We start from the raw sequence: 24,323 nt of genomic DNA on the forward strand, positions 1-24,323 counted from the left end.
AAAAAAAAAAGTGCTATTTTCAGACGTTTAATTTCCAAACTTCTCCTCACACCCTCCTCACTGTTTTAGTTTGTGTTATCTTCTTCATGATTCACCGCGGTCTACAGGGCGTGGCGCTGCTAAGCCACACCCACCTAGCCGGGCTGTAAGTTCCGCCCCCGTCAGAAGTAGCGGAGTGAGAGAAGTCATGTCCTGCCCTTCACTTTTAGGTCCTGCAGGATAAAGGAAACACGTCCGTGTTTTAGAATCATGGCTTCGTCAAGAGATTCCCCTGTCTCAGGTACCCTGAGTTAAAATTGAGGAACAAAATCATCCAGAAATGCGGATTGGCTTTAAATTCAGTGTCATCATAATAATTTATATTATATTATCCCCTAATCCCTACCAACCGAACACATCCCTTCTCACTGCAAAATTCCCCCCACCAAGTATAAATGCACATTGTCGTAATAAACTGCCTTTGAAACTACCTTTGAACATTGTAAAACCACATGGGAGAGAGGAGCCATTTCAAAACTSACCAACTAAGAAGCTCTTKCTTAGTTAGAATTCTAAAAGAAAAAACTTTATGAAATGTTTAGTGACAGTAAGGCTGGTAAAAGCCTTCGCTCAGTACAGGATAATAAAGTTGTAGCAGCAATGTTTCCACTTCCTGGTCTTGGAGAGCTACAATGCATGTGGTTATCACTCCATGTGATGTCATAGTGTTAGGAGAACCCCGCCCACTAATTAGCTGAGCGCATATGCATGAGGTCGTTGGTTGGAATGAAAACCAGAGATGGCTACAGCTCCCTAGGATCGGGATTGGGAACAGATGCACTTGTTGCAGGTGCTTGAGGTAGAAGTTCCGCTCAACCACTGAACTAGGATCAGATCACCAAGCCCCAATCCAAACCTTAGCAATAAGGGGATAAAAAAAAGACATCTGACTATGGATCAGTGGTTAGAGGCAACATTTACCTACTACCATTGAGGTTGAGGAGCTCTCTCCAGGAGAGCAGCAGAGATATAAAATTGCCCCTACATGCTGATCTCAGGTCAGTTTTGAGGTTCCCCCCTAATTGTTAAGGCAGGGTAAACTGATCCTAGATCMGTGGCTACGGGTAACTGGTACCTGGAGCGCAGTTGGCCGGGGATTATGACAGACCTTAAGTGCATGATGCTAGGACAGCAATGCCGAGGTAACCTGGTCTGTCACCACTGGGCGGCGCCGGTGAGCGCCAGACTGAAAGTGTAGTGCAAAAGAAAGCCAAACAAAAGAAGATAAAACAAAAAAAAACAAAACATTCAAAATATCCTAAAAGTTAGTAGTTATTTACTAAAACTTACGAACATGCATCCCTGATTGACTATTTTTGTGTCTCTACCTTAAAAGGACGCGGCCAATGTTTGCTTTTCGTTCTTTTAAAGAGTAGCAGAATATCGAAGGAGGAAAGAAAGTTTTGCGTTTGTTAAAGAGAAATGGCTACCTGGCGATAGAAATGATGCGGTTTTGATTCAGCTTCCTGGTGAGAGAGCTTCCTGTGACATTACTAGTTTTAGAGTTGTTCAAAACATAGGAGACAGTTCACTTACCAATTGGTACTAGTACTTAAATGAGAGAGCGGGGGGTTCAAGGACCATAATAGTTTGTTGAAAAGGGTTCATTTTTAACCCCCCCTAATTTTTCCCAAAGTTGGGATATTCCGCAGCCCAGACTGCATTTAAAAGCAATGCAGGGTCAGTGTATCAAGTTCAGAATAGGGGGAGTTAGGGTTTTGGGGGGGATAATCAACATGCTTTACAAACTGTAATTAATAATTGTCACGTCACTCGTGGCTTTTGARGCATTTGTTTCGCCGCTTGATATAAAAGCTAAACAAATGTGCAGTGTCAAAACGACAACCGCAGAACCGGCCGATTGGTTTAGTTTTCATCTCCAYCTTGTTTTAGAATCCTCCTCATATCCCTGCGCTTGTGCTCACCCAGATACTGCAACAGTAAATTGGCACAAATAAAGCTCCATTTGTTTCCAATGACTTTAGTCTTAATGTGAAGGTGTTTTTATACATATATAAGGGGAAAGGTGGGGAGGATTCGTCGTCATCGTTGTTTCTCAGTTAATCTTCAAATTCCATTTTCATTTTTTGCTCGTGGTTCAGATCGGCGGCCTCCGGAGGCGCAACCTCTCGCGGCGTCGCGGTTGGCGTGGTCTCTGACTCGGCGGCGGAATCCTGTCCTCCCATCCTCAAGGTCAATTTGAGCTTCTTCTTAGGAGGGTTCTTCAGTGTGCCCAGTCGCTCCTTCACCTTGTACTCCAGTGTGCTGTGAGGGATCCCGTACATGTTCTGGGCCTTGGACACGCTCATCTTCCCGCCCATCACCATGCCGATGGCCTCTTCTAAGATCTGGCTGTTGTACTGGCGGTAGCGCCCCCTCTTCTTCCTGGGCTGCTTAGAGCACGGGTCGCCCTCGGGGTCGGAGGTCGGGTATGGTTGCCCGGAGGTCCCCTGGTCCACGTCGGAGCTCCAGTAGTCTGCCGCCCCATCCAGAAAACCTCCCAGGCTGCCTCTCAGGCTACCGGCACGTCGGTTGTGCTTGGGCAGGATGACCCTCAGCTTCCTGCTCAAAGCATTCTCCACCCCACCGTGGCCCCCGGCGCCCACCACCATGGCCCCGTACCCYTACAGGTCTGAGGCATGGGAYTCCCATGACAGGTCCATGCCCCTCACCTGGGGGATCTTCAGGTCCACAGGCGGGGAGTGGTGGCCTCCCGGCTCCCTCTTCACCACCACCTCATGGTGGGTCTTGGTGGAGCCATGGTGGTGGCGGAGGCCACCTCCGGAGGAGCTCTTGGAGGAGAACGCCCCGTGGTGGTGGTTGTCCAAGAACAGAGGRAGGTCTTGGAGGTCTGAGAGGATGGCGCTGGCCTGCTTCAGCCTCAGCAGGCTGTCCAGTTGGTGGTGGTGGGCTTTACCGCTGGAGGAACCCCACGGAGAGCCGTCCCGTGCCAGGAGGGGGTGGGGCTGCACGTGGTTCCCTTTGTTCCCGTGGTTGAGAAGCCCCGCTGCCTCCAGACTAGCCAATGAGAGAGCGGGAGGCTGGCCGAGGAGGCGGTGCTTCTGGCTGAGGAGCTCCTCCTTTTTAAGCAGCGAATGGGCCAATGGGGGCTTGAGGGGGGTAGAACTGACGTAGCTGTCCCTCAGCCCGTCCTGTAAGCTTCTCGGCAGCATGTCATCGTCCTCCACGTCCCGAAAGGAGTGCTCATCTCTCAGGGCACGCCTGATTGGAGGGAAAAGAGAAGAGAGGGGTGTTAACTTGGAAGTACTCAAATGAGTCGATTCAGAAAGTGAATTGTAATAAACCGAAAACTACAGGTTAAAATTACACTACTCTGCTCTGCTGATTGTTAATGCCAACAAACAGAAAGTACCACTTGGTTTTTAAATAATATTACCTTGTGTTTTTAAAGTTGAACTTTCTTCCATAATATGTCATTGTTTAGGGGGTTTATTTCAGCAAAACTCTTCGGCAGTATTACAGTAAACAAASATATTACAGTAAACATATTACAGTAAACATGTAACTGTAAACATGTAACCATAAACATGCAAAATCTAAATGATAGATTCATCTCCCACACTTTAAAGGGGCAATCTGCAGTTGCTACATCAATTTCTGGACTCCTGAATTGAGGGGTTTTTTTTAAAACCCCAAACCCCCTGATTCTTGAAGAATATCATTTATAAATGCCTCATGAGGATAAATGTACCCCATCAGAACCCAAAATGTAAGCTTGTAATACTCCCATGTTTGTAAAAAATTTATGTAAACAAACACTACATGACCTCGAAACATGCTGAAAACTATAAGTCTGATATCATGGATGGTCAGTCCGTGCATCCATACAGATGTAGGATCTATTTTGATCACTCTTTTGTTGCAGAGAATTTTTCTGCAATATACAGTGAATTTCGGAAAGTATTCAGACCCCTTGACTTTTTCCACATTTTGTTACAAATAGAAAACTGAAATATCACATTTACATAAGTATTCAGACCCTATACTCAGTACRTTGTTGAAGCACCTTTGGSAGCAATTACAGCCTTGAGTCTTCTTGGGCATGACGCTACAAGCTTGGCACACCTGTATTTGGGGAGTTTCTCTCATTCTTCTTTGCAGATCCTCTCAAGCTCTGTCAGGTTGAATGGGGTGTGTCACTACACAGCTATTTTCAGGTCTCTCCAGAGATGTTTGATTGGGTTCAAGTCTGGGCTCTGGCTGGGCCACTTAAGGACATTCAGAGACTTGTCCCAAAGCCACTCCTGCATTGTCTTGGCTGTCTGCTTAGGGTCGTTGTCCTGTTGGAAGGTGAACCTTTGCCCCAGTCTGAGGTCCTGGGTGCTCTGGAGCAGGTTTTCATCAAGGATCTCTCTGTACTTTGCTCCGTTCATCTTTCCCTCAATCCTGACTAGTCTCCTAGTTCCTGCTGCTGAAAAACATCCACACAGCATGATGCTGCCACCACCATGCTTCACCYTAGGGATGGTGCCAGGTTTCCTCCAGAAGTGACGCTTGGCATTCAGGCCAAAGAGCTCAATCTTGGTTTCATCAGACCAGAGAATCTTGTTTCTCATGGTCTGAGAGTCTTTAGGTGCCTTTCGGCAATCTCCAAGCGGGTTCTGTTGTTTATTTTTAATACATTTCCAAAAATGTTTAAAATCCTGTTTTCTCTTTGTCATTATGGGGTATTGTGTGTACATTAATGAGGAACAAAAGTATGTCATCCATTTTAGAATAAGCCTGTAATGTAACAAAATGTGGAAAATGTCAGGGGATCTGAATACTTTCCCGAATGCACTGTAGGTCAAATTATTATCATACATCTGTAGCTCTGTCTATGAATTTGAGAGTGGTTACATTTCTCAGATTTTTACTGAAACAGGTTAAGGGAGAATTGCTTTGTGATTGTTTTGACTGCCCCTTTAATTTCATGATTACTAGATATAGTATAGACGCAAATAACTACTTATATAGTCCCCTTCAGTTTAGAGACAGTACCTTTAACTGAAATTCAACTGACTTCCTGGCGTGATGGTGGGCATTCAATTACATTTGAGCAAAAATCCCATTTGAGAAAATGTTTTGGCTGTAAACTTGTGTTGGCTATTAGCTAGTTATATATCTTGTCAGCTTGACAAAGTAGTTGCCATCATACGGATTATAACCCGTTAGCTGGTCCATATGGTCTCATTACATGGGAGAGAGTGGCTGCTTGCATCCCAAATGGCACCCYAATCCCTATGTAGTGCACTACTTCTGACCAGGGCCTATAGGGCACTACAAAGGGAATAGGGTGCTATTTGGGATGAAAACAGTGTCTGATGAATTATATTTACTGTGCAAAGTGGATGTAGCCGCAGCTATATCCCACTCATTACAGCACGCTATCTCCCATCTTTAACAATTAAGGTGCTCATGAGACACAGAGAGAAAGAGACAATTAACACTCATTTCCTATATTTTTTGGACCATGTGTAAAACATGCATGTTGTGACAGAGTGAGGCACTTTTATATTAGGTAATCAGAGCTAACTTACTCATGTCAAACATTTAATTTAGTGTCTGTCTTTTTCAAACTCAATTTCATTCAAATCATTTTGTTTCACGCAGAGACAAACTTATTTAAAGTGAACTGCAATGCTTTGTTGTTTCTTWGTCCCCATCTTGCATGAAGCGTAACTATCCATTTACARGGACATTTAAATTCAATTTGGTTAYAAATCAACCAAGCAACTTTACTTTACCACGTAAAATGTAAAAATAAAAAGTGATTTAAATGTTATTGAATCTTAATGCTGTTTAAAAGATAGAGAGTCATGTACTGAGTTAACAGAGAACACACACACAGTCTGCTACACTAACAAATAACGTGAGGACAATGAGAGGAGGGGAAACATCAAGGACACACAGCATGAATTACCAGGATCATAATACCAATGCTTCCCTGGGATAAAGACTCATTTGCCTGAGAAGGTATAGAGGGCGCAGAATGGAGCGCGTTGTGATCAGGTTGTAATTAACGGTATAGGATAAACTGTACATAGTAACTGTGTCATAGAWTTCACCTGACAACACAATAGACAATGGCTGCGGTTGGAGTTGACGGCAGAGAGGTCTAGTTCCCAGCTAAAGGAGAATTAACCTTGGCATGTCTTGTATAGAAATAGTCACGGTTGAGCAACACAAGGATGCTCAGTTTTTTCTCCACTCATTATTTTAGAAAATCTGTCCTGTTAGCTCCTTTCTCCGTTCCTTATGTTGACCTGAAAGTTGTTCCTATAAGGGCTAGAAAGAAATTCTGTTTACTATGAAACCTGTGCCAAAGCTCCCAAATACATTTCCGTGACGTGTCTTAACGTTTCTATTTCTGAGCTACCTGAGAAAGAAGTGACTTTTTCTGACCTTGGTGTCGGGTACTGTTCAGTGTGTAACCATAGCAACAGTAGCCTTTAAGCAGGAAGCACACATCCCAGTCCCCCGCAGACGAGCAGAGTGACAGCTCAATGCTACCTTCTAAATAGGACCATAGATATGTCAATCAGAATGGAAGGGGAAGTGTAGACAGATAGTGAATGAGCCTTAGCACTGAGGACGTCAGCAACCAAATCCTGTGAAGAAAAAAACGCTTTCTACCAAACTCTGCTTTAATCCTATACGTCTGCCATATGGACATGCATATGTCCAAAACAAGTACAGAGTTGGATCTTAATTTGATCACTCTTTTGTTGCTGAGAATTGCAAACGTGTAGTGTATTGGAGTTTTAAAAAGGATTCTGAAGTTTGTAATTTCCACTTTGAAATTCCAGAAAAATGTATCAACCCCTACAAAAATGTCCATTAATTATAATCCACAATAATATTAACATTTCCTGTTGCTACAGGATTATTTTCCTGCTGTAGCAAACTGGCTCAAGAAAGATCCGACATCTGTAAATACAGTGTATGGATACCCTGATGAGGTTGTCTAATAATGACACACATCCCTGATGAAGTAGTTATGTTTCACAATGACAATTACATTTAGAATATACTTGATGAGGGAGTTAGAAGGTGGTTTCACAGTAATGATGGCTGCACCATATAGTCTACATCTTATAGTCTACTATAGTCTACACCGTATGGTGTACACCATTTTGTCTAGTCTACACCAGTCTACACCACACAGTCTACATCATATAATCTACTATAGTCTACACCATATAGTCTACACCATATAGTCTACACTATACAGTGCATTCGGAAAGTATTCAGACCCCTTGACTTTTTCTACATTTTGTTACATTACAGCCTTATTCTAAAATGGATAAAATTATTTTTTCCCTCATTGATTTACACCAATTGTTTCACTTTTATTAAAAATAAAAAACAGAAATACCTTATTTACATAAGTATGCAGACCCTTTGCTATGAGACTCAAAATTGAGCTCAGGTGCATCCTGCTTCCATTGATCATTCTTGAGATGTTTCTACAACTTGATTAGAGTCCACCTGTGGTAAATTCAATTGATTGGCACACACCTGTGGTCCCACCTTATGGTCCCATAAGGTCCCACAGTTGACAGTGCTAGTCAGAGCAAAAACAAAGCCATGGGGTTGAAGGAATTGTCCTTAGAGCTCAGAGACAAGATTGTGTCGAGGCACAGATCTGGGGAAGGGTAACAAAACATTTCTGCAGCATTGAAGGTCCCCAAGAACACCGTGGCCTCCATCATTRTTAAACGGAAGAAGTTTAGAACCAAGAATACACTTGCTAGATAGAGCTGGCCGCCAGGCCAAACTGAGCAATCGGGGGAGAAGGGCCTTGGTCAGGGAGGTGAKCAAGAACCCGATGGTCACTCTGACAGAGCTCCTCTGTGGAGATGGGAGAACCTTCCAGAAGGACAACCATCTCTGCAGCACTCTACCAAACAGGCCATTATGGTAGAGTGGCCAGACAGAAGCCACTCAGTAAAAGGCACATGACAGCCCGCTTGGAGTTTTCCAAAAGGCACCTAAAGGATTCTCAGACCATGAGAAACAAGATTCTCTGGTCTGATGAAACCAAGATTAAACTCTTTGGCCTGAATGCCAAGCYTCACTTCTGGAGGAAACCTGGCACCATCCCAACAGTGAAACATGGTGTTGTGGGGATGTTTTTCAGTGGCAGGGACTGGGAGACTAGTCAGGATMGAGGAAAGGTGAACGGAGCAAAGTACAGAGAGATCCTTGATGAAAACCTGCTCCAGAGTGCTCAGGAACTCAGAATGGGGAAATGGTTCACCTTCCAACAGGACAACGACCTTAAGCACACAGCAAAGACAATGCAGGAGTGACTTCGGGACAAGTCTCTGAAWGTCCTTGAGTGGCCCAGCCAGAGCCCGGACTTGAACCCGATCTAACATCTCTGGAGAGACCGGAAAATAACTGAATGGGAGAAACTCCCCAAATACAGGTGTGGKCAAGCTTGTAGCGTCATACCCAAGAAGACTCCAGGCTGTAATCMTTTACAAAGGTGCCTCACACAGTACTGAGTAAAAGGTCTGAATACTTATGTAAATATGATTTTAAAAAATTATAATAATTATACATTTGCAGAAATGTCTAAACGTGTTTAGTCAACTGTAGTCTACACACAGTGGTGGTTAATGGTGTATGGTGACTTGTGGCACTTGTTTGCTGTTGTGAAACTAAAATTAACAAACTAGTGATGTATTGGTTATTATGATGTCATGATCTTTTTAAAGGATACTGTTATAATTTGATTGTGTAAGTAAATACTTGGTTAATTTTCACACTGAAAATAAAGGGGTCAGCTAAATGAGTGAGATGATCTGTGTTTGGTAATATATCTGTGGTCCAGGAGGAAGGGTGGAGGGATGGAGGACGTGTGGACGGGGAGGAGGGGTGGAGCGAGGGAGGAGGGTGGATGGAGGAGGGGTGGAGCGAGGGAGGAGGGGTGGAGGAGGAGGGGTGGAGCGAGGGAGGAGGGGTGGGGGAGGAGGGGTGGAGCGAGGGAGGAGGGGTGGGATGGAGGAGGGGTGGAGCGAGGAGGAGGGGTGGATGGAGGAGGGGTGGAGCGAGGGAGGAAGGGTGGATGGAGGAGGGGTGGAGCGAGGGAGGAGGGGGTGGATGGAGGAGGGGTGGAGCGAGGGAGGAGGGTGGATGGAGGAGGGGTGGAGCGAGGAGGAGGGGTGGATGAGAGGGGTGGAGCGAGGGAGGGGGGTGGATGGAGGAGGGTGGAGGCGAGGGAAGGGGGGATGGAGGAGGGGTGGAGCGAGGGAGGGAGGGTGGATGGAGGAGGGGTGGAGGAGGGGTGGAGCGAGGGAGGAGGGATGGATGGAGGAGGGGTGGAGCGAGGGAGGAGGGGTGGATGGAGGAGGGGTGGAGCGGGAGGATGGAGGGGAGGACGGTACATCCAGTTCCTCATCCCCCTCTTTAGTTAATATTACATGACCTGATCATTAGAGAATCCCAAACCACCAACGCTGCTTCTGATACACCAACGAGGTGTCTTACAGCAGATTACACACACCACCTCACCATACATTATAGCTTTGGGGCGTTAACATGTATCGAGCCGCTCAAATCCATCTCTGACCTTCTGTGTGTTCTATCATTCCAAGGTCTATTCCATAGTTATACAGGTCATTTATTCTGATTTAAAGCAGGAAAACAAAGTTTTGTACGGTGTGTTATCATGCAAATATGACTTGAAGGCAAAACACTCAGGTATCAATCAATCCACCACGACAATGTGGGTAAGTAAATAAAAGCGGGATAGAGAAGAGAGACAACAGGAAAACCAACAGTCCCTGAGGCCTTTGATGCAGTCTAACGTTGACCTCCTAGATCATGAAGAATGACATCCAAATAGCATAAATACGTACTTATAAATACCTAGGTACTGTAATCATACTGATAATGGATTAGGGTTAGTTACTTATAAATACCTAGGTACTGTAATCATACTGATAATGGATGAGGGTTAGTTACTAATAAATACCTAGGTACTGTAATCATACTGATAATGGATTGGGTTGTTTTACTATAAATACCTAGGTATGTAATCATACTGATAATGGATAGGGTTATTTTATTATAAATACCTAGGTACTGTAATCATATGATAATGGATTAGGGTTAGTTACTAATAAATACCTAGGTATTGTAATCATAGTGATAATGGATTAGGGTTAGTTACTAATAAATACCTAGTATTGTAATCATACTGATAATGGATTAGGGTTAGTTACTTATAAATACCTAGGTACTGTATACATAGTGATAATGGATTAGGGTTAGTTACTAATAAATACCTAGGTATTGTAATCATAGTGATAATGGATTAGGGTTAGTTACTAATAATACCTAGTATTGTAATCATAGTGATAATGGATTAGGGTTAGTTACTAATAAATACCTAGGTATTGTAATCATACTGATAATGGATTAGGGTTAGTTACTTATAAATACCTAGTACTGTAATCATACTGATAATGGATGAGGGTTAGTTACTTAAAATACCTAGGTACTGTAATCATACTGATAATGGATTAGGGTTAGTTACTAATAAATACCTAGGTATTGTAATCATACTGATAATGGATTAGGGTTAGTTACTAATAAATACCTAGGTACTGTAATCATAGTGATAATGGATTAGGGTTAGTTACTAATAAATACCTAGGTACTGTAATCATACTGATAATGGATGAGGGTTAGTTACTAATAAATACCTAGGTACTGTAATCATACTGATAATGGATTAGGGTTAGTTACTTATAAATACCTAGGTACTGTAATCATACTGATAATGGATAAGGGTTAGTTACTTAAATACCAGGTACTGTAATCATACTGATAATGGATTAGGGTTAGTTACTAATAAATACCTAGGTATTGTAATCATACTGATAATGGATTAGGGTTAGTTACTTATAAATACCTAGGTATTGTAATCATACTGATAATGGATTAGGGTTAGTTACTATATAAATCCTAGGTACTGTAATCATACTGATAATGGATTAGGGTTAGTTACTAATAAATACCTAGGTATTGTAATCATACTGATAATGGATTAGGGTTAGTTACTTATAAATACCTAGGTACTGTAATCATACTGATAATGGATTAGGGTTAGTTACTAATAAATACCTAGGTATTGTAATCATACTGATAATGGATTAGGGTTAGTTACTTATAAATACCTAGGTACGTAATCATACTGATAATGGATGAGGTTAGTTACTAATAAATACCTAGGTACTGTAATCATACTGATAATGGATGAGGTTAGTTACTTATAAATACCTAGTATTGTAATCATACTGATAATGGATTAGGGTTGTTACTATAAATACCTAGGTACTGTAATATACTGATATGGATGAGGGTTAGTTACTAATAAATACCTAGGTACTGTAATCATACTGATAATGGATGAGGGTTAGTTACTTTATAATACTAGGTACTGTAATCATAGTGATAATGGATTAGGTTGTTACTAAATACCTAGGTATGTAATCAAGTGATAATGGATGAGGTTTAGGGTAGTTCTCTTCCGACGCTGAAAGCCCTTGACATCGTAACGTAACAAGAGTTGTTTATCTTGGAAACAAATGGGAAATAACACATTGATCACTACAATGATCGTTCATAACATCGGTGGAGGTGTGTGTGTGTGTGTGTGTGTGTGTGTGTGTGTGTGTGTGTGTGTGTGTGTGTTGTGTGTGTGTGTGTGTGTGTGTGTGTGTGTGTGGTGTGTGTGGCGTGTCTGTGTGTGTGGCGTGTGGCGTGTGTGTCTTACCCCTTGACTGTGGGCGATGGTGTAACTGTGAGAGTTTTTGAGGACGGTGCCGTGGGCCTTCTTGGTGAGGAGGTCCAGGACTCCATCTGAGGATTAACATACGCAGATACAACACACTGTTTTAGGGCACAGTTCATCAATGTATCTAAGTATGTACTGTATAACTTGACTTCAATTGATTGGGACTTTTGAAATGAATGTAATTAACATAGATGTGTCGTTCAATAATAGATGTTTCTGTTCCTCTATAAATCACTGGAAATGAGAAAGGACTCCAGGAGAAGAATACAACATTGAAAATCACATGAATAAATAGTGAAAAGAATCATTACCGTTCCCTGCACTCTGCTCTTTGTTTAAAGAGTATAAACTATTATATTCCTCTTTCCACTGACTGAACCACAACCACAAACACTCCCCCTCCTCACGGGTTAGTAATCCCAAAGTGCAGCTGACCTGTCTGATGACCTGTCTGATAACCTGTCTGATGACTTGTCCGTCTGAACAGAAGGACCTCTTTAATCTTTAGGGCTTTTTGGTTGGACAAAACAAGGTTGTGATATTAAAATGAACTTCTCTCTCTCGTCTGTGTGTGTGTGTGTGTGTGTGTGTGTGTGTGTGTGTGTGTGTGTGTGTGTGTGTGTGTGTGTGTGTGTGTGTGTGTGTGTGTGTGTGTGTGTGTGTGTGTGTGGTGGTGGTGTGTGTGTGTGTGTGTGTGGGAAGGCATACATAAAAACACTAGAATACAATATATGGTCACAGGCATTAGAGGATAATCCAGGCCAAATGTCTATAGGGCAAGAGGGATTTTAAGGCATGGGGGTTAATGTTTTTAAGATTCAAAAATCTATTTTTCAGCATAACGCTACTTGGCATTCAGCCTCCAACTGTTTGTTAGAATTAGGATACTAGTCGTTTTKATTTGGCCCAGTCTGTTTGGCTCTATACAACTTTTACTGGTCCAATTACAGGTTGTGGGGGATTTCTAGGGATTGTTTGGGAAAGTTACAGGGGATGTTCGGATTATAAAAAAGTTTGAGAAAATATGTATGGGAGTTAAAGGATAATTGTAGGAAAGTACAGTCCTGTCCTGGCTAGTTTGGTGTTGCCTTACCATAGTTCTAGGTGAGTTAAGTTACACGTTAGAGGAATAAAGAGAAATTATAGGGGAGATATAGTCGAGATAGAAGGAGACCTATAGGGGAGATGGAAGATATGAGAGAGATAGGAGGGATAGGGGATATTAGAGAGTTATAAGGGAGCTATAGGGAACATATAGGATATATAGTCAATATAGGAGATATAGGGATATAGTAGAGCTATAGGGACTATATAGGATAGATAGAGGATATAGGAGAGATATACGGGATATAGAAGAGATATAGTGGAGAGATACAGTTGAAGTCGGAAGTTTACATACACCTTAGCCAAATACATTTAAACTCCGTTTTTCACAATTCCTGAAATGTAATCCTTGTAAAAAATACCTTGTCTTAGGTCAGTTACGATCACCACTTTATTTTAAGAACGTGAAATGTCAGAATAATAGTAGAGAGAATGATTTCTTTCAGCTTTTATTTCTTTCATCACATTCCCAGTGGGTCAGAAGTTTACATATACTCAATTAGTATTTGGTAGCATTAACTTTAAATTGGGTCAAACATTCCAACAAGCTTCCCACAATAAGTTGGGTGAATTTTGGCCCATTCCTCCTGACGGAGCTGGTGTAACTGAGTCAGGTTTGTAGTCCTCCTTGTTCGCACACGCTTTTTCAGTTCTGCGGACAAATTTTCTATGGTATTGAGGTCAGGGCTTTGTGATGGCCACTCCAATACCTTGACTTTATTGTCCTTAAGCCATTTTGCCACAACTTTGGAAGTATGCTTGGGGTCATTGTCCATTTGGAAGACACATTTGCGACCAAGGTTCAACTTCCTGTCTGATGTCTTGAGATGTTGCATAAATATATCCATATCATTTTCCTCCTCATGATGCCATCTATTTTGTGAAGTGCACCAGTCCCTCCTTGCAGCAAGCACCCCCACACATGATGCTGCCACCCCATGCTTCACGGATGGTGGGTTTCTTCGGCTTGCAAGCCTCCCCCTTCTTCCTCCAAACATAACGATGGTCATTATACCATAGCTATATTTTTGTTTCATCAGACCAGAGACAATTTCTCCAAAAGTACGATCTTTGTCTCATGTGCAGTTGCAAACCATAGTCTGGCTTTTTTATGGCGGTTTTGGAGCAGTGGCTTCTTCCTTGTGAGCGGCCTTTCAGGTTTATCGATATGGATTGTTTTACTGTGGATATAGATACTTTTGTACTGTGTTCCTCCAGCATCTTCACAAGGTCCTTTGCTGTTGTTCTGGGTTGATTTGCACTTTTCGCACCGAAGTACGTTCATCACTAGGAGACAGACGCGTCTCCTTCCTGAGCGGTAGAAGGCTGCGTGGTCCCATGGTGTTTTACTTGCGTACTATTGATTGTACAGATGAACGTGGCTTCAGGTGTTTGGAAATTTGCTCCAAGGATGAACCAGACTTGTGGAGGTCTACCATTATTTTTGCTGATTTCTTTGATTTCCGTGATGTCAAGAAAGGGGCACTGAGATTGAAGGTAGGCTTGAAATAACCCACAGGTACACCTCTATTAGCTTCTAAAGCCATGACATCATTTTCTGGTGTGTGTAAACATCTGACCCCTGGAATTGTGAAACAGTTAATTATAAGTGAAATAATCTGTCTGTAAACAATTGTTGGAAAATTACTTGTGTCATGCACAAAGTAGATGTCCTAACCGACTTGCCAAAACTATAGTTGTTACACGAAATTTGTAGAGTGGTTGAAAAAAGAGTTTTAATGACTCCAATCTAAGTGTGGAGTGTGAAAAAAAGAGTTTTAATGTCCAATCTAAGTGTATGTAAACTTCCAACTTCAACTGTAAGAGAGCTACGGGGAGATATAGGGAAGATTAACGTATATATGGAGCGATATTGGAGATATAGAAGAGATATGGGAATATAGAAGAGGATTAGGGGATATATAGGGGAGATATAGGAGAGATATGGGGAGCGAAGGAGCGATATAAGCAAGATATAGAGAGCTGAGGCAATTAGTGGAGATATAGCAAGATACAGCGGAGATATAGCAAAATAGAGGAGATATAGAAGAGATATAGCGGTATGGGATAAATAGTGAGATATAGTGATTTGGGATAGATAGAGTATGAGATATAGGGAGTATAAAGGAATATAGTGGCTCATAGGAAATACATGGTGAGCTATAGAAGAGTATATGGGAGCTATAGAAGAGATAGGGAGGCTATAGGAGACATAAGCGATATATGCGAGATATAGGGGAGTATAAGCAACATATAGGGAGATATAAGCAACATATAGGGGAGATATTGGCGTATGGGAGTATTGGCGATATAGGGGATATTGCGAGTATAGGGAGATTGGGATATGGTCATGTAGGGGTATGGCTATGGGATATAGGGAGATATGCACATAGGGAGATATGCATATAGGAGATATAGGAAGATAATGATAAATGGAGTAGGAGAGATACAGGGCATTCTATTGAAGCTATGGGGAGTTCTTCGTCCAGGTTTTTTTCTACTTATTTATTGAATATTTTTTCTTATTTCTCTTTTCTTATTGTTGTTGCACTGTTGAGAGCGAGCCTGCAAGTAAGCATTTCATTGTACTGTGTACACCATTTTATCCTGTCCATATGGTAAATACGTTTTGATTCGATAGGTGGTGAGTGGTGTCTTACCCTCTGTTTTGGTCTCTGTGGGTCAGGCCTCTTGACGGTGAGGTCCGCGGAGAGTCCTGGTCGGCCATGAGAAGCTTGCTGAGGACGGGGTTCTGTGCAGAGGCAGCAGCACCGGTACCTACAGTTACTACCGGCTCCGTTCCACTGTCCGGGCGAAGGCAGAGGCGGGGCTGAGGCCGGTCCGGGGTGGGGACGGGGGGCTGGACGCCCCCGGCAGGGCGAGGGGGCCGGGGCTGGAGAGGCCGCTCTCGGCAGGAGGCGGCTTGGTCCTTGATGCGTTGGGCTGGGGTGGTGGGGGTGTCCTGAGAATAGCTGTTTTTTGAGGTATTTCGGCAGCGAACTGACGATCATTCGCTGCATTATCTCACGAGCACTAGAGGGATGTGGGGGTCCGAGAAGCTTGGGAGGTCTGCTAGAGACAAACAAACACACAACATTAGACACCTATTAGAACTTTCTTCATCTGTTTAACATTCCAACGACTGGCTAAGATCTGGCAGCTACAACTAGCAACATTAAAGCTGCAATATGTCACTTTTTGGGGCCCGGACCAAATTCACGTAGAAATGTCAGTTATGAATCTATCATTCTCACTGAAAGCCAGTCTCAGAAGTTGTAGATATGTTCTATGTGCACTATTTCTATGTCCCTTATTTAAATTTAGTTTTTGCATATTTTACTTTCGTTTTGTACACCAGCATCCAACAGATGAAAATACAATATTTTGGGTAATTGAAAATGTATTTCACAGCGGTTTAGACCTACAGCAATTTTCTAAGCTATACATGTTTTGTCACATAAACTGAAATTAGGCGAACTATTCTAATTTTAGCAACCAGGTATTATTATATATAAACTGATAACAATTAAGGTAGATGTGACTATACACACATAAAAAAAAAATACAGACTGTTAGAATGTGGACATAGATGTATAGGTACAGGACAGGTTGTTTTATACCTCTCTGTACACTACAGACAGACGTTAGATGTGACATAGATGTATAACTACAGGACAGGTTGTTTAATACTCTCTGTAACACTACAGACAGACTGTTAGAATGTGGACAATGATGTATCCTACAGGACAGGTTGTTTAATACCTTCTGTACTACAGACAGACTGTTAGAATGTGGACATAGATGTATACCTACAGGACAGGTTGTTTAATACCTCTCTGTAATACTACAGAACGACTGTAGAATGTGGACATAGTGTATACCTACAGGACAGTTGTTTAATACTCTCTCTGACACTACAGACAAGACTTTAGAATGTGGACATAGATGTATACCTACAGGACAGGTTGTTTATACCTCTCGTAATTATACGACAGCACTATTAGCTAGGCTTTGTCGCAAATGGCACCCTATTCCCTATGCAGTGCACTACTTTCGACCAGAACCCCATTGGCCCCTATAGTAGTGCACTACATAGGGAATATGGTGCCATTTGGGACGCAGGTCTAGTCTACCCTACCGTATAGCCCCCAACGTTCAGCCGCAAAACAACAAAGTGATTTAGCAGACAAGCTTTCTGGAAAAACATTTCCTTTTGGGCCGAGGAATTGTGCCCTTTGTCCGAAGGGGAAGCTTGCTGCAAACAATACCTACGTCCTGGCACACTATTCCCAYTACATTGCACTACTTTTAACCAGGGCCCTATGTAATCTGGTCAAAAGTAGTGCACTATGTAGGGAATAGGGTTCCGTTTGGGATGCCGACCGCGTGGACCCAAAACATAAAGCCGGGAGCATATCGACATTATAAAAACATTTAGCTAAAGGAACATCACTGGGAAGGAAGAAACCACACCCTCAGACAAACTACACATATCTCTGTGTGTCTGTTTATATACTGTGCATAGTATTTGTTCAGCTATATACACTCAGTGTACACAACATTTAAGACCTTTCTTATATTGAGTTGATTCCCATAGCTGGCTGGATGTCCTTTGGTTGGTGGACAATTCTTTATACACACGGGAAACTGTTGAGCGTGAAAAACCCAGCAGCGTTGCAGTTCTTATCACACTCAAACCGGTGCGCCTGGCACCTACTACCATACCCTGTTCAAAGGCACTTCAATATTTTGTCTTGCGCCCATTCACCCTCTGAATGACACACATACACAATTCATGTCTCAATTGTCTCAAGGCTTAAACATCCTTCTTTAACCTGTCTCCTCCCCTTCATCTACACTGACTGAAGTGGATTTAACAGGTGACATCAATAAGGGACCAAAGTTATCACCTGGATTCACCAAGTCAGTCTGTGTCATGGACATAATGTTTTGTACACTCCGTGTATAGCCGCTTTAGGCCAGCTGAGAGCTGAGGGCTGAGAGCTGAGGGCTGAGAGCTGAGGGCTGAGAGCTGAGGGCTGAGAGCTGAGGGCTGAGAGCTGAGYGCTGAGYGCTGAGGGCTGAGYGCTGAGYGCRGAGGGCCGGGTGTGGAGTGTGAACCCAGATTGATTGGGCAGACACATTGATTGGATCAGCATCTGACTGAGTGACCTAATCCTCTCTAAAACAACCATGTATCTCAAATGGCACCCTGTTCACTAGTGCACTGCTTTTGACCAAGAAAAGTAGTGCACTACATTATGTAGTGTAGGGAATAGGGGGTCATTTTGGATGCAGCCAGTCACGCACTGCACCTCTCTCTTCTCTAGGAGACTATATAACCATAACAATACATGGTCACTTAACCCACACACTTCATTTTAAACTTCAGTTTTTTTAGGACACGTTTTTTTAATTTAAACTTTATTTAACTAGGCAAGTCACTTAAGAACAAATTCTTATAAACAATGATGGTCATACACCGGCCAAACCCGGACGACGCTGGGCCAATTGTGTGCCGCCCTATGGGACTCCCAATCACGGCCGGTTGTGATACAGCCTGGAATCGAACCAGGGTGTCTGTAGGGACGCCTCAAGTACTGAGATGCAGTAGGGAGCCCAAATGTGGGAATCAAACCCACAACTTTGGTGTTTCCAAGTTCCATACCTTGCCTTGGTGTCTTTATAACACCCCAACTGACTACGCCATATAGTTCTACTAGACTCTCTTATGGTTCTACGTTCTAGACTCCCTTATAGTTCTAGGTTCTAAAATCCCTTATGGTTCTTTAGGTTCTAGACCTGTATAGTTCTAGGTTCTAAAAACCCTTATGGTTCTATGTTATAGACTCCCTTATGGTTCTAGGTTCTAAAATCCCTTATTGTTCTAGTTTCTAAACACTCTCATGGTTCTACGTTCTAGACTCCTTTATGGTTCTACGTTCTAGACTCCCTTATGGTTCTATGGGTTCTAGACTCCCGTATGGTTCTATAGGTTCTAGACTCCCTTATGGTTCTATAGGTTCTAGACTCCCTTATGGTTCTATAGGTTCTAGACTCACCCTTTCTGTAGAAGACAGCATTGAGGAACTCTTCGGTGCTTGCTTCTCCAGCGGTTGATTTGGGACGGGTCCGTTTCAAGTCCTCTGACTCTGAATAAGACCTCGGGGGTGATGCCAACCAAGTGTTCCTGAAAAAGGAAGGGGACATCAGACAAAGCAGACCACACGTATTTAATTCACAGTTTTCCTGCGACAATAAACCTAGAGGAAAACCTTAAAGTACTTTTAAGTAGGCAAAAAAAAATATGACAATAGGTGGCGAGATAACGTTCATGTGGTGGAAGTTAAAAAGACCGGTGAACAAATCATAAGTGATTAAGAAAGTCGTTGTGTGGTACTATGGACTTGCACTCAAATATGAAATGATCTGGGGGTGGAGGTGGGAGAATTGGGCGTGGACCCCTGAATCTGTCTCTCTCCTCTTTCTCCTCTAGAATCCAAGGATGTGAAAACATGGAAAAACCAAAAACAGGCTCAACAGTTCTTCTTTAAAACACATACCTTCACCAGCAGTTAATAATGAATTGAGGCAATGATACTGTGTTCGTCCTTTCCTTGAACTTGTCCCCCCTCCCCCATCTTCCGACCCGCTCTTAGCCCGATTATACTTCGTCATCGCTCCCCCGCCCCCTCTCTCCCTTCCCCACCCCCCCCCCAGTCTCCTTTCCTCTCGTCCTCCTCTTCCTTCTCTGTCCCTCTCTCCTTCCATCATTTAAAGAAATCTCTCTCTCCTATTCCTTATTCCCTTGTCCTCTATCTACCAATATCCCTTCCTACCTCTCTCTCCATTCCTTCCCCTCCTCTCACTTGTCTCTTCTCTCCTCCCTTTCCCCTCCCTCTCCTTGTCTCTCTCTTGCTCTCTCTCTTCTCTCCCTTCCCTCTCCCTCTCCCTTGTCTCTCTCTCTCTCTCCCTTCCCCTTCCTCTCCCTTGTCTCTTCGCTCTCTCTTCCCTTCCCCTACGTCTTGCTCTCTCTCTCTCTCTCCTTCCTTCCCTCTCCCTTGTCTCTCTCTCGCATCTCCTCCCTCCCCTCCCTCACCCCCTTCCACTCTTGTCTCTCTCTTCTCTCTTCTCACGTATTACTCACCTTCCCCTCCCTCTCCACTTGTTCTCTTTTCTCTCTCTCCCTTCCGCTCCTTCTTCCCTTGTCCTCTTCTTCTCCCCTCCTTCTCCTCATCTCCTCTGGTCCCTCCCCTCCCTCCCGTTCTATCTCCCCTTGTCTCTCTCTTCATCGTCTCCGTCTCCCGTTCCCCTCCCTCTGCTTGTCCTCCTCTCTCTCAGCTTTCCTTCCCCTCCACTCATCATCTTCCCCTTCCTCCTTGTCCCTCTCTTCTCTCTCTCCTCCCCTCCTCTCTCTCCCCTTCTCTCTCTCCCTTTTCTCTCTCCTCCTCCATCCTCCCTATTCCTCTCCTGCTAACTTGCTCTCTCGCCTCCTCCCCTTCCACCTCCTCTCCCTTGTCTCTCTCTCTCTCATCCCTCCTCCCTCCCCCCTTCCCTCCCCTCTCCTCCCTTGTCTCTCTCTGCTCTCGCCCCTCCCCTTTCCTTGTATCTCTCTCCTCCCTCTCTCTCTCGTCAGACTTCGATAAGCTCGTCATCTCTTCCCTCCTCTCCTCCTTGTCTCCTCTCCCTCCTCCCTCGTACTTCGTTGTATTTCCCTCCTTTTCCTTGGTCTCTCTCGTCCACCCCTCGGAAGACACATTTCAGTTGAATGTATTCGTTGTTTACAAGTGACTAGGTATCCCCTTTCCCTTTCCTTCTCCCTCTGCCTACCCCTCCTCCCCCTTTCCCACTTTCCACACCTTCTCCTTTGGCTAACCCCTTCCTCCCCTCTCTCTCTATCCACTCCTGTAGTCCTCTCCTACTTCCTCCTCGCCCATGTCCTTCAAGCGCTTTATTTTTCTTTTTTTACTACCCCTCCTCCCTTCTTTCCCCCTCCTCCTCAAGGTACCCTCCTTCCCCATCTTCCCCTCCCCAGCCCCTCCTCCTTCTTCTTGTCCGGAAGTTTTGCATAGCGTGCAGATCAATAATCAATTGTTTCCGTCCTCTGCAGGTTCCTCTAGCATTTCATGCAATTAACGCACACAGTGAAATATGCAAGACACGTCCCATGCACCGATTCCCTACATCGTGGACACTATTTGACCAGAGCGCTATGGGCCCGTGTTCAACGTAGTACACTATTAAGAATAGGGTCATTTGGGACGTAGGCCACAGCCCAACCCACCCGGCCGGCCCGGCATGTAAGGCCAAGAACAGCCGAGGAGAGAGGGCCGATATGTCTAAGTAATTGTTTTATGGAGCGTATTCACAAAGTGTCCAGAATAGGAGTGCTGAATCTGATTTATATAATCCTATTCTTATATCTGATCATCGCGTCAGTCGTACCGTTATATTGTTTATAATATATATAATAATTTGGTTGTGCTTAATTATTTGTTTGCTTTCACACATACTACAGTGTGTATTATATTGTAGGTCCAGATGGCGACCTCATGGTTGAAGATGGTCAATAGAAAAAGGAGGAAAGGAGCGTTGTTGCGTCCGTGCCAAGAATGGTGGGGGTGCTCTTGTGGCCTTCTGTTCTCTTCGTTCCTCATTAAGGGCATCTGGATTGGTATATCAAAAGCCGCAGTGTCACTTCTTTCTCGTTTGAAATCCAGATTTGCCCTTTAATAAGCACAAAGAAAATGGAGGACGATGTTGGCGCCCCGAACACTTTGCCGACGAGCCTCAATTTCACTAAAGGTTCAATGGGAACGTAGTGAGGTGACCTGATAGGGCAAATATAATATACATTCCCGAAGCAAAATCTTAATCGCCATTTTAGGATGATTAGACTATGGAATGAGTGAAGACGTACAGTGATTGACCTCTACTTTAAAGTGGGTGTGGTGTGTGTGTTGCGTCGTGGTGTTATTGTCGAGACGAGGCGATGGAAATGAGATAAAAGATGCAGACTGGCTTTTGGTCTGTGAATGCTAATTAGTCTATCTTAATCAGTGTGGGGATTTAGCTAATCAGCTAGCTGTAATGCAGTGTGGGGGTTTAGCTACTCAGCTAGCTGTAATGCAGTGTGGGGATTTAGCTAATCAGCTAGCTGTAATGCAGTTGTGGGGGTTTAGTCCTAATCAGTAGCTGTAATGCAGTGTGGGGGGATTTAGCTAATCAGCTAGCTGAATGCAGTGGTGTGGGGATTTATTGCTAATCATGCAGCTGTAATCAGTGTGGGGGGTTTTAGCTATCAGCTAGCTGTAATGCAGTGTGGGGGGTTTACTAATCAGCTAGCGTAAATGCAGTGTGGAGGGTTTAGCTAATCAGCTAGCTGTAAATGCAGTGTGGGGGGTTTAGCTAATCAGCCTAGCCTGTATGCAGTGTGGGGGATTTAGCTAATCAGCTACCTGTAAGCAGTGTGGGGGTTAGTAATCAGCTAGCTGTAATGCAGTGTGGGGGTTTAGCTAATCAGCTAGCTTAATGCAGTGTGGGGGGTTAGCTAAATCAGCTAGCTGTAATGCAGTGTGTGGGATTTAGCTAATCAGAATAGCTGTAATGCAGGTGTGGTGGATTTAGCTAAATCAGCTAGCTTAATGCAGTGGTGGGGGGTTTAGCTAATCAGCTAGCTTGTAAAGTGCAGTGTGTGGAGTTTAGCTAAATCACTAGCTGTAATGCAGTGTGGGGGGTTTAGCTAATCAGCTAGCTGTAATGCATGTGGGTGGTTAGCTAATCAGCTTAGCTGTAAGCAGTGTGTGGATTTAGATAATCAGTGCTGGTAATGCGTGTGGGGGGTTTAGCTAAAAGTCAGCTAGCTGTAATGAGTGTGGGGGGTTTAAGCTAATCAGCTAGCTTGTAATGCAGTGTGGAGGGTTTAGCTAATCAGCTAGCTGTAAATGCAGTGTGGGGGGTTTAGCTAATCAGCTAGCTGTAATGCAGTGTGGGGGGTTTAAGCTAATCAGCTAGCTGTAATGCAGTGTGGAGGTTTTAGCTAATAGCTATGCTGTTAATGCAGTGGTGTGGAGTTTAGCTAATCAGCTAGTTGTTAATGCAGTGTGGGGGATTTTAGCTAATCAAGCTAGCTGTAATGCAGTGTGGGGTTTGAGCTAATCAGCCGTGTAATGCAGTGTGGAGGGTTTAGCTATCAGCTAGCTGTAATGCAGTGTGGAGGGTTTGCTAATCAGCTAGCTGTAACTGCAGTGTGTGGAGTTTAAGCTAATCAGCTTAGCTGTCAATGCAGTGTGGCAGGGTTTTACTAATCAGCTAGCTTGTAATGCAGTGTGGGGGGTTTTAGCTAATTCAGCTAGCTGTAAGTGCAGTGTGGAGGGTTTACTAAATCAGGCTACGCTGTAATGCAGTGTCGGAGGGTTTAGCTAATCGAGCCTAGCTGTAATGCAGTGTGTGGGATGTTAGCTTAAATGACTAGCTGTAAATGCATTGTGGGGGGTTTAGCTAATCAGCTAGGCTGGTATGCAGTGTGGGGGGTTTAGCTGGAGGAGTGGAGTAGCTGTATGCAGTGTGGAGGGTTTACGCTAATCACTAGCTGTAAGTGCAGGTGTGGAGTTTTAGCTACATCAGCTAGTTGTAAAATGCAGTGTGGGGATTTAGCTAATCAGCCTAGCTGTAATGCAGTGTGGGGGTTTAGCTAATCAGCTAGCTGTAATGGCAGTGTGGGGGTTTAGGACTCAAAAACCCTAAGCTTGGTAGTTTTGCAAAAGTTGGGGGGGGGTGGGGGGGGGGGGGGGGGTTTAGCTAATCAGCCAGCTGTAATGAGTGTGTGGGAATTTAGCTATTGTCTCGATGTGTGTGTGTGTGTGTGTGTGTGTGTGCACAGCACGTCCCCCCTTTTCACTTTAATAACATCAATTACCTTGAGCTTTTCTCCGTCTTAAGCAGCAAAAGAGACCATTTACATCAAATGACCAATCCCAAAGTCCCTGGGCTCGCAATCTGTGGAAGAAGAGACACACACATAGTCGAGAGGTTTGTGGTATAATGCCGCTGTTGTGAGCTTAGACAAACCACACACAGCTAACCATTCATGCATTTCAACTAAAACCTTAGAATATGAAAAGCATTGAAAATAGCAACGTTTGTTTTGAATGATCTGGCGGAGTCCTTTGCTACATAAACACTGTAAACCAAGACATCACTGTCCGGACCACACCATCAACCAGAAATTACCTCCAATCAGTGTGTGTGTGTGTGTGTGTGGTGTGTAGTGTGGTGTGTGTGTGTCTATCTGTATGAGTGTGTGCTGACATCTCTGTGTCTCCAAGTGACAGGCCTTACTGGTGACTCTCTCTCTCGAACACGGTAT

General features: G+C 43.7%; 1 pseudogene; it reads right to left on the reverse strand.

The window, feature by feature from the left end:
• Positions 1-6: 6 nt before the first annotated feature.
• On the reverse strand, positions 7-14,176 carry LOC112076891 (ligand-dependent corepressor-like; annotated as a pseudogene).
• Between the last annotated feature and the right edge of the window lie 10,147 nt (positions 14,177-24,323).

The sequence above is a fragment of the Salvelinus sp. IW2-2015 genome, unplaced genomic scaffold (assembly GCF_002910315.2).
Source record: "Salvelinus sp. IW2-2015 unplaced genomic scaffold, ASM291031v2 Un_scaffold4109, whole genome shotgun sequence".
NCBI classification, from domain to species: Eukaryota; Metazoa; Chordata; class Actinopteri; order Salmoniformes; family Salmonidae; genus Salvelinus; species Salvelinus sp. IW2-2015.